Raw genomic sequence first — 12,131 nt, 5'->3', positions numbered from 1 at the left:
GGTTTTGTTTCAACGTGTTATGTCTAATTTTCTTTTTCAGTTTTTTAACTTCATGCAAAGGTTACTTACTGTACGCTGTATGAGGATGCTTCAATAAATAAGGATCCCATGAGAGTTCACAATCAGTCCGTGGTAGTGCCAAGTAGCAGTTTAAATATGAATGGCCTTGTGTAAACGGGGTCACGTACTGAGAGCTATTGTGACATGCTGAACTTTGTTTTCTGCTGGACTTGATTGTTACATCAAGGCATCACAGTTCTGCATAATAATGCCAGGCAGCTCATTACCAGCCACAGCTGTGCTGTTCGCAGTGCTCCACAGAGGAATGTCGGCCCTGACCTGGCCATCAAAACTTCCGTCCTTTAGAGAAGCACCTCTCTAGCAAATCGATTTGCAACCAATGATGGAGCACAGCAGGCAGGTTAACCATCCCAAAGTGGGAGACACAAGCATGAATTTCGTGCCTACATTTGAAAAATACTGTATCTGTACCATTGTCTTATTATTTGTTATACTAAAAATTGTCTAAGAATAAAAGCATTAACACGGCAGCCCATGTTATCATATTTATTGAAACATCTTCATGCACTATTTCTAGAAACAAGAGAAGGCAGCTTACGTCGGTAGTCCGCATCATTCTGCAATGTGAGAGTAACTTCTTACACGTGGATTGGTCTACAGTGAAGTGCACCAAGGAGCTTAGTTTTGAATATTGCCCATTTCTTTGTGGGATCTTCGCGTTTGACCCAAGCAGTAAACTCTTCAAAGCTACAGATGCAGTGACTGATAACAAGGTAGAAGTGGCAGGGTGGCACTGCAGGAATAAATCAGGTACCAACTGAATTCATTTTATTACATAGGGACAGCCTTGGTACCGCCGAGGTGGCAGAAACATATGGGTGTGCCCATCACCAATCCACATGTCACACACATTTTATAGACAGTTTCAAGCTTATTTTCCATAGTCCACTGGTAGTTACAGTGATGAACAATAGGCTGTGATACTAGTGCATTGGTGTTGTACTAAAAGCATTACAGAATTGCTGTGCAATGTTCCACAATGTATCATGGATTAACAAACATTTTGTAGTGGATCTTGAGGATTATTAGACATATATTTTGCAAGAATTTTACTATTAGATCTTAATATTATTTTAGATTGACTCTGGAGAGTGATATTTAATAGTTAATAAGTTTGTGTTTTATAGTTTCCTTACAAATCCTTTAAGGGATATAACCAAATAGCTGTTAGTTCCCAACAAACCCTGTAAATTGTTCATTTCATTAAGGTCTTATTTTGTTCTACATTGAGGTACACTATACAGCCACACTGATGAGTGGTTGTTTAACCCACAATGTTTTGAGCATCTATTTGCTCTGTACATCTTAAACACATAATTTATTCCACTTCACCTTGTATATTACCTTTTCCTTCACTCAGAGCATTTTAGTCAATACCTGAGTGCCATCCAAAATCACATCTCAAAGTCTTAAAACCATTGCACTGCTCAGTGAAATAGGGGAAGCTAATTTTTTTTATGGTTCGCAAGAAAGATAGTCTTGTCTAAACCTCATGAGCTTTAAGTGTATTGCAGGTAAAATTGGTTTTCTCACATGACCACTCTCTCTGTGGATTATCTGTCTAAGCAATTGCTATATAATGTATATATATATACTGTATATTAAATATAACTACTATAGAAAAAGAGAGTGGGGTAATATCCTTTTCTCACATTTCCTAAGTATACAGTACACGTCTTAGAACAATGTTATTTTCAAAGTTTCTCTTTGACATGTTTCAATTCAAATTTTGAAAAAAAAGAGTCTGTTGCTGCTTCCTGTTTATGCCTATATTTTCTGTCAATGCAGGTTTTCAGAACCACTTAATTATGATGACATTCTGAATTAGACAAATGCTCAGAGCAATAAAAAGGGGAAATTATACTGACAAGGGTTTCTTTTTCTGTTTAAAGTGTTGTCTGTCAGGTAAGGACATGTCAACAGAAAACTTCAAGAATAAAAGTGTATCGAGAATTTGTCAAAGTTTTAACTGTTCTTACTCACCTGGACATTTTAAAAACTATTAAAATACTGAAATATCTACTGTATGCATTTTATGTTTGATATTGAAAGATATTGTCTTTGTGCTTAGTTTACTATAAGATAAATATTGCCAAAAGATAAAGAAGTGGTATTCTTTCTCTATATATAATTTGAAATGGTGGGTAAGGTCCCCTTTTCAGGCCATAAAGGCCCATGGGTAATGGGGGCAAGGACCACCATTTTTTTGACCATCTGACGCTGGAAGTGGAGGTGATGTGGTCAGCATCACACTCCAGCCAGCCTATTACCCCCAGAAGGATTACCCTCAATACTCATTTGGAAAGCAGGCTGAATGGACCTGGGAGCCATCTGGAAGGAATTAGAGCAAGTGACATCACTTGCCCCAACCTGAGATTGAACCCACAACTTTCCAGGCAGGAGCTACTGTAGATGCCCTTGCCATCTGAACTACCACAGCTCCATTTAAAACATAATACTCCCTATATTTTAGATATGATTCAGTTAACATATTTAACATTTCATATGGAGAATCTACACATTAATTACATTTTCATGAGAAAATCTGTTTTTTCCCGATGGATAATTTACCACATCCTAAAAATGTAAATGAAAAAAACAGCAACTGCTTAAACACAAACACACAGTGGGGATATGCACACCCCAGAGCAGAGCTTTTATCGCCCAAAGTTGGAATTAGTAGCATAACTTGATCTCAAACTAAATACAACACAAAGCAATACCATACTGTAAGTATTACTGTAAGTCTTTGGCAAAATTAAAACTTTGACCCACCAATCACAAATTCCAAACAAGTCACTAAAGCCTCTGATTGAATTGATCAAAGGGAAAACTGCTATCAAATGCTACGTTCGAATTTGTGAATAAACGGCAAATCAGAATATAATAAATTAAGTCATTTGACTTAATAATGGTTTCACTGTGTTTTTTACTTTATAAAGAATTTTCTAAAAAAATTTGAAACATATTTTGACTGTGGTAAATATGTTATATAATGAAGAAAAGGGAATGTAATTCAGTCTGTCAGTTCTTTTTAAAATAGTAACACCCCAAATCAGTGCAAATACAGTAGTTTGTTCCTTGAGGGATTGTCCTGTAAAATAGAGGTATTTGCTAATACAGTGTATTCAGACTGAACAAATGCTATGTGAAGTGTCAGTGCCGTACCTTACTTTAGGGTATTGCAACTTAGTAAACTGCTTCTTGTTTTGTACTCTGTCACCTATAATTAAGAGAAAGATGTGGTCATCTCAACACCAGGCTTTCTGCTTAAAGAGTCTCATTAATTTGTGGTTTCAGAGCCAAAAGACATACAGTAGCAGGGCTACTGGTAAAAATGTTTTAACCTGAACAACCCACAGAATAATCTCTTCACTTAAAATCTCAAATTGTTCTTTTCTTTCAGAACTATACATTCAAAACCCAGGAGACCACAGTAAAAAAATACACATAGAGTACCTTAAACAAATACTCTGGAAAATACTACGTTTGTTCCATCCTAAAGGACTGCCTACAAAATACATATTAAAGTAGCACCATTGTAAATGTCAGCTGTGGTTGAAGTATTGTCAATTATAGATCCATGCATTATTTTTCCCCTGGGACAGTAGATATATCAGACTGCTATATTTAGGAGCGCCACATACTTTAGTTCACTTGCAGGTCAAAATATTAGAAGCCTCCCACTCAATAACACTTTAGATCTCTGTGAACAGCAAGAACCGCTTGGAACAGCACTGTATGTTCTGCAAATTTGTAAAATACTTGCAGGCTAATCCCATTGCATTCCTCCAGCTGGATCCACAGAATCACCTTTAGTGAAGCCTGGCATATGTACAGTATATTGAACTGAACTGCATGTTTGCCAGGTTCCACCAGGTTTTAATTGAATTGAGATTCTTGTTGTTCCAGACAGGGAAGGTTTTCCTTTCACTGCACATTCAGCTGTCAGGTCCTTACATTTTGGCCAGTGTGTGCTGAAGTCTTTTATTCATTTAACTAATGGTATATGTGGAATATAACTGTATCTTTAGTTACCATAAATACAATGCACAGCTAAAATATAAATGCAGGAAAAAGGGTCAAGGGAAAAGGGGCTATGGCTGTTGTACTGTCTGCAGTTTTATAAGTTCATCCTAGGTGATTGCTGTGCCTGCTGCTGTGTATCTCAAGGCAGTGCAGTCTCTGATTTTCTGGAAGTACCTCCATTATGAACTACTGTACCTGGCAGATGAATAACATATTGGCAGGACTGTCACTAAACCTACTTATCTTGGACTCCCTTAGCTCTGCAGACAGCAAATCTACCTTCAGACTGATGGATCCAGGTTTGATTCCATCCATCTATCCATCCATTTTCTAACTACCTTCAATTCAGGGTCACAGGGGAGACCACGCCTATCCCTGCAAGCAACAGGTGCAAGGCAGGATACACTCTGGATGGGACGCCAATCAATTGCAAGGCACACACAGACACAAGCACAGACACACTCACACCAAGGCTAGTTTTTCCCAGAAGGCAATTAAGCCACCAGTATATTTTTGGACTGTGGAAGGAAACTGGAGCACCCAGAGGAAACCCACGTAAACACAGGAAGAACATGCAAATTTCACACAGATAGCACCCAGGTTTGATTGCCAATCATTGAAATCAATATTAAGCTAAAGACACCGGTCTGAGTCCAGATATGTCACCTTTGTGTCATTAACAAATGAATAAGGATGTGGGCCTTTTATGTGGAGTTCGACCTTTCATTCAGAAAAAAGAAAGGCAGAGACAAGCTTCATAATTACTACTTCTGTGGTTATACCATGTAGTATTTCACAAATAAATGACATTTTGTTTTGAGAGGAAATCAACCCATCTATTAAAATGTAAATCCCTGAAGCCAACACCAAACTTTCTATGCAATAACTTACACAGCTGAAGCTGGTCGATAACTGCAATCAAATGCAAGAGAGTTACATTTTAAATAGTGAAAGAACATTATCATTATGTTTAAACTTAATTCAAGGATTTAATTTAGCTTTTTATTAAAGGGTGCCAAAATATTGTCTTCAACCACATACAGTAGCTAGGTGACCTGTTTTATAGTACCACAAAGCTTTGGTTAAATAAATACCTCTAATTTTTGGCTTTAAATGCCCTTCCACATAGTTTACACTTGTGTCTTCTGATGCATGTTTTTCCCAACTCATCACTTATCATTTTTAGCTTAATCAGGTCAATTTAGCAACATCTCCCTGCTCTTCCCATGTTGGTGCCTAGACCTAGAAAACATGCAAACACATACAGTAAGCCATTCAGGACCAGAATTTACCACTCCTGCATTAAAATCTGTTTTATACAGTATGTAAGTTACATCCCCTCACATGACTGACATTGTAAAAGTGATACAGTGTGTCAAAATGCTTAGACACTAGGATGTTATCTTCTTTTTTTATATTGTATAATTGTGCTGTGGAGAGGGAAATCTGGAATTTTATCTCTGCTCTTGTGCAATATAATAATAATAATAATTGCTTACACTTATATAGTGCTTTTCTGGACACTCCACTCAAAGCACTTTACAGGTAATAGGGACTCCCCTCCACCACCACCAATGTGCAGCATCCACCTGGATGATGCAACGGCAGCCATAGTGCGCCAGAACACTCACCACACATCAGCTATCAGTGGGGAGGAGGACAGAGCAATGAAGCCAATTCATAGATGGGGATTATTAGAAGGCCATGATTGGTAAGGGCCAATGGGAAATTTGGCCAGGATGCCAGGCTTACATCCCCACTCTTTTTGAGAAATGCCCTGGGATTTTTAATGACCACAGAGAGTCAGGACCTCGGTTTTACATCTCATCCGAAGGACTGCGCCTGTTTTACAGTATAGTGTCCCCATCACTATAATGGGGCATTAGGACCCACATGGACTGCAGGGTGAGTGCCCCCTGCTGGCCCCTCTAACACCTCTTCCAGCAGCAACCTAAGTTTTTCCCAGGATGTCTCTCATCCAGGTACTGACCAGGCTCACACCTGCTGAGCTTCAGTGGGTTTCCAGTTGTGGAATGGCTGCTGCATATCACTAATATAGCTTAAACAATTTTCTTTGTGTAAGACAAAAACATTTAGATTTTAGATTTTTCCATTTCAGAATAACATTGGTCTCTGGACCTTACCCAGACAATGAGTGAAACCACTTACCTGAATTTCTTCTTTCATGTTGTCTCTAGAGAAAGAGTGTAAATAGTGCATAAATTCAGACATTATTCAATTATACTGTATATGGGTTTTTTGTACGGAAAGACAGAGCTTATGAAAATATAGAATGATATAAATTCAGTAATAAACAAAGAAAACTCAAAAAAGTTAAAGAAGCCCAGAGTGTTTAACAACAACAGGATAATGGTAAACATGCAGTTAAAGTGTCAAAATTCTTTGACATCATGGGAAGGTATGAAGAAGAATTGCAAACTGTGGTAGAAACAGAGGAAGACTGTGGCACAGAAAAGCACACATATCGTATACTCATGTGAAAAATGAACTTACTGTGCATATTTATTAAATTTAGCCAGGACACTGGGGTTATCACTCCTACTCTTATGAACAGTGCCATGGGATCTTTAATGGCTAAGAAGTTAAGACCTCTTTTAAGTTTCCCATTAAAAGGGTGCAATGTACAGTACAAAGTCAATTGTCACAATCAATGGTTCCATTGATTTGGAAATTCTGGTTCAAAGGAAAGAGTGCCTACATCTGGACCACCAGCACCATTTATAGCAGCAACAATACACCCTGGCTTCTGATATCTTTTGAAATCATGCTACAGATAACATTGTAACGGTAATATTGCTGCTTACTGTGGTAAACTTTCTGGAAGTCCCATGGCCTGCCTGGCTTGTCAGGTAAAGTAAAGCTCTCTGATGAAGGGTTTCCTGCTGGGTTTTATTTCACACCATTGTCCCTTTTTCCTCCAGGGAACTGTAGTTAAAGACGCACTTACACATCTGATTCCCTCAGCCTCTGAGCCTAATAGAGCCTAAACTGCAGCCAGCTCTAGTCTGATGATATCCCCCCCCCCCCCCCCCCTCCATTTCCCTTCTCTCTTTCTCAGCCTGCTATTTTGTCAAATCTAACATAGACATGGCGTGGAACATGATTAGAGTACTGATGTGGAATAGACACTTAGTGTCTGCTTTGGTCTTAAAAACATGCAAGCCCTCCCAATTTTAAAAATCGATAATTATTTTTGAGTTGTGTTGATCATACCTGCTAGAGCCAAAAACAACAAAGTAATGAAAATGAATCACAAGGCACATCTTCTGTGCGTCCTCAGTGGATGTGCAAAGACCTCTCACTATGCCATTATGCCATACTCAATTTGTTTTTAATTGTTATGCAAATAGGCATGACTTGTTAATTAAAGGGGATTATTAATAATAACCAATATAACTTGAACGGGTCCACCATCCAAACAATCCACTCATCCACAACTATTCCATTCTGGTGCATCACAAGATTATTTCTCATTTTTGTATCTGTTAATCTCTAAAACTTCACTGAGCAGTCAGCAGTTTTGTGTCTTGAGAGACAAAGAACAGGGTCAAATAAAATACACAGAACTGTGTCAATCGACTTTCATCTACACTTTCCCTCTGTCACCCCCACTCTCTCTACAGTCTGGCTAAGCAAATATGTGTACAGTAAATACTGTGCATTTCTACTTGTGTTAACTTGACTGAATTTCCATTAACTAGCCCTGATTAGTGTGCAGACATACTCACACACCTCAGCTCACAGCTCTTTTGCCCACTAGGGGGTTTGAGTGCAAAGATTTACTGAACTGACAGATAAGAAAATCATTTGACAGATCTGTTTTTTTAAAGCTCAGTTTCACATAATACACATCCTCTGTCAGTCACAGAATCCTTATTTCTGCTGCAAACAAAAATAATAATGAAAATGTAAAATCCATCTAATTGATTGAAAAGTTGTATAAAGACTCTTATTAAGTCACGTCAAGTGTTATAAAAAAAGTGAAGCGGGAAAAAAATCTTAGCTTGCAGAGCATCTTAAAAACCTTGACTCGCTGAAGGCTGTAGGGATTTTCTTTATTTTTTGTCTTCCATTTGTTTGGTGGGAAATAAGAGCCTGTGATGTGAGAATATGTTACCGGGCCCACAAAGAGACACAATGCATTTCATGCATAAGATCAAAGCTTATAATAAACACTTAAACATCAGTGAAATGTTAAAAATATTTTGTTTTTGCTGATTTTTATCCATCTTTATTTATCCATCTATCCATATTTGTATTCATCTCCAGGATGAATGCAGAAATATTTACCATTGCAACCTCATCTAAATTACAGGTAAACACAGTATTTTACAGTTCAGACAACACTGTGTATGTAAGGTAAGCTTGGAGTGATTAGTAATTACAATCACACAATGTGAAGAGAATAAATGGAAAATACAGGTTATGAAAGAAGGAGGAGATGGCTCCATTGGTGTTTGAACTTATGTTCTGCATTTTTTAAAAGGCCATGCTTTTTAGATGCACGTTGAATGGCTTCTCTTGTTCCTTCAGGAAGTAAAAGTGTCATTCCTCACAGTCCACTCTATTCATGGTAAATTAACTTGAAATACATTCCTTCAATACTCAATACATAATAACAGATAAAGCAGAACAGGTGAGTGGATAAAAATCTAAAGTAACTTGCTGGATATTTGGCTCTCATAGCAGCAAGATGACAGCATGTTTGAGCATGACTTAGCGTAGTTTGTATGTAGAATTCAGAGAAGACCAGCAGCTGGTGGGCAAAACCAACTGCTCACTCCAGAACGAGACTGAAATAGTGAACATGGTGTTGGCAAATGCCCTAAGACTCAAAGAAATCCAACACCATATGGAATGGAATGTTTCACAACATAGACTGTATATCCATATCCACCATTGATTGCGTGCTAAGAAGGCACAGGATATCTGAAGCAAATATATTGTGTACCATTTGAGAGAAACATTGATCGTGTGAAACAGATAGGTAGGTAAGCTATGAATCTCCATACAGTAGTACAGTATTGTGCACTTGCACTAACACCTATCATCATGAAGTGCTTCGAGATGCTGGTAATGAGGCACCATTCTGAACACACTGGACCCATACCAATTTGCCTACCGGCCCAACAGATCCACAGATGACGCAATCTCCACTGCCATACACACTGCCCTATCCCATCTGGATAAAAGGAACACATACGCAAGACTACTATTCATCGACTTCAGCTCAGCTTTTAACACTATCATCCCAGAGAAACTAGTCAAGAAACTCAGTGCACTGCGTTGCACTCAACACCACCCTCTGCAACTGGATTCGGGACTTTCTGGCAGGCAGACCTCCTCTGTCAGGCTTGGAAACCACACCTCCGGCACACTGACTCTGAACACTGGGGTCCCCCAGGGTTGTGTGCTTAGTCCATTGCTCTACTCCCTCTACAGCAACAACTGTAAGGCCAAACACAACACCAACTCCATCATCAATTTTGCAGATGACACACCAGTTGTAGGTCTGATCACAGACAATGACAAGAGGGCCTACAGGGAGGAGGTTAATCTCCTTACAACGTGGTGTGAAGACAACAACCTCACCCTCAATGTCAGCAAAACCAAGGAGATGATCGTTGATTTCAGAAAACTGCAAAATGGACATGCACCTATCCACATCAATGGGACTGAAGTGGAAAGGGTCAGTAACTTCAAATTCCTTGCCGTACATATCACCAAGGACCTCACATGGTCTCTCAACGCCACCTGTCTGATCAAGAAAGCGCAACAGCACCTGAAGACGGTTGAAGAAGGCAAAGATATGTCCCCAGATCCTCACTAACTTTTACAGATGCACTACAGAAAGCACACTGACAGGTTGCATCACAGTGTGGTATGGCAACTGCAGTATTGCTGACCACAAAGCCCTACAGCAGGTGTTGAAAACTGCCCAGTCCATCACAGGGGTTGCCCTCCAATCCATCCAGGACATTTATGACAGACGGTGCTTGAGGAAAGCTCTAAGCATAATCAAAGACCCCACACACCCCATCTGCAGACTGTTTGACCCTCTACCATCTGGTAAACGGTACCGGAGCATTCGGCCCCGGATTACCAGACTCAGAGACAGTTTTTACCCCTGCACTATCAAACTATTAAACTCTCTCACTTACGATCTGAACCTCACAGTGCCTTCTCTCTTACCAAAACTCAAACACACATTGAAATCTACCTCTACCTTACATGCCAAGAAGCTCACTCCCCATAATTTTCTATCCTTTATAGATATATCCATTCTCTTGATGTACGGTATGATTTTGCACAACTGATGTTGTTTTGCACATTACCTGTTACCTGTTGTTGTTTTGCACATTGCCTGTTGTTGTTTTGCACACTGCCTGTTGTCTCTGCTTTCTTTTCTTATACAATTGTATTGTTGTTGTTTTTTTTGTACTTCTTACCGTCTGAGAGCTAGCTAAATAGCATTTCATTATACCATATACCTGTATATGAGTATAAAGACAATAAACTTGAACTTGATTTGTCTTGCACAAAGCTGTAGGGGAGTAGTGTTACAGTATAAAGCACTGTAAGAGAACTGCAATATCCACATCACTGTACCTATATGATATTGTCTTTATTAGGGGTGTAACCCCAGTGTCCTGGCCAAATTTTCAATTGGTCCTTACCAATCATGGCCTCCTAACAATCCCCATCTATGAATTGGATTCATTACTCTGCTCTCCTCCCCACTGATAGCTGATGTGTGGTGAGAGTTCTGGCGCACTATGGCTGCCATCAATCATCCAGGTGGGGCTGCACATTGGTGGTGGTGGAGGGGAGTCCCCATTACCTGTAAAGTGCTTTGACTGGAGTGGCCAGAAAAGCGCTATATAAGTGTAAGCAATTATTATTAATTATTTATTCGGAGAATCTTTGAGCTTGAAAATGCTGCCCCAAACGAGTTCATCTGTTGATGAGGCAGGATTCAATCTGTCTACAAAATGACAATGGGGAAGAAACATCCTAGGACAAAAAAAAATGGTGAAGGTCCCAGGCCAAAGGGGTGGGAACATCACCCTTTGTGCTGCAATCAGTCACCAAGGAATTGTCCATCGGCCTGCAACTCTTGGGCCTTACAACTCAACACATCTGCTGGCATTCCTTGATGCACTGCATGACCGATTTTTCCAACTCAGCGCCCCAAGACAACACTTACTGTACATGTATTTTGTCATTTGGGACAATGTAAGCTTCCACCATGCAGTGGTTGTCAGGGAGTGGTTCACCAAACACCCTCAAATCCAGGTTCTCTTCCTTCCACCATATTCTCCATTCCTCAATCCCATTGAGGAATTGTTTTCTTCATGGCGATGGAAGATTTACAACCGTAAGCCTTATGAGCAAGTCAGTCTACTCCAGGCAATGGAAGAGACCTGCGATGATGTTCGCGCAGATGCTTGCCAAGCATGGATTTGTCATGCTAGGAGATTTTTTTTCCTGCTGCTTGACCAGGGAAAACATCAACTGTGATGTAGATGAAAACCTGTGGCCAAATCCACAATACAGACAGGACAGTTTCTGAATGCAGCATATTTGTTTTGCTTTCATACAGTAGCTGTTTGGCAGTTTATTGTGTTTTTCATTTACAGAAAGCATGTTGTGTATTTTACTGTAATTTGTGTAAAAATGAACCATCTGAACAGTGAGTTGTTTTCCAAATGGTTTTGTTCAATTTATTGCGTTTCTACATGCATTTCCCCTTTTAATCAGAGAATTTACTTTTTTGACACACTGTGTTTAATTGTTGCTTTGTGAGTTACACATACATATGACAAGTGTGTGTCATTCAGACCTGATAGTTTGGTTTTGAGGGCTGTGTATGTAGTTTTTCAACCATTATGTTTTTTCCCTATGTGTTAGATTTTGCAGATGTGGTATTTTGTATTGGCGAGAGTGTCAATGATTTTGTGATACTGGTGAAGAATTCTGAGAATTCTGTAAGCAACTGA

The 12,131-nt window shown here is 39.3% G+C and overlaps 1 pseudogene; it reads left to right on the top strand.

Moving 5' to 3' along the window:
- LOC148661724 (uncharacterized) overlaps positions 1-12,131 on the top strand; it is a 27,623-nt pseudogene extending 15,492 nt beyond the window's left edge.

Source organism: Lepisosteus platostomus, chromosome 6, assembly GCF_059453375.1.
Source record: "Lepisosteus platostomus isolate fLepPlt1 chromosome 6, fLepPlt1.hap1, whole genome shotgun sequence".
Taxonomy (NCBI): Eukaryota; Metazoa; Chordata; class Actinopteri; order Semionotiformes; family Lepisosteidae; genus Lepisosteus; species Lepisosteus platostomus.
The sequence above is the reverse complement of the archived record's forward strand: the minus strand, read 5'-3'. Positions and strand labels throughout refer to the sequence as shown.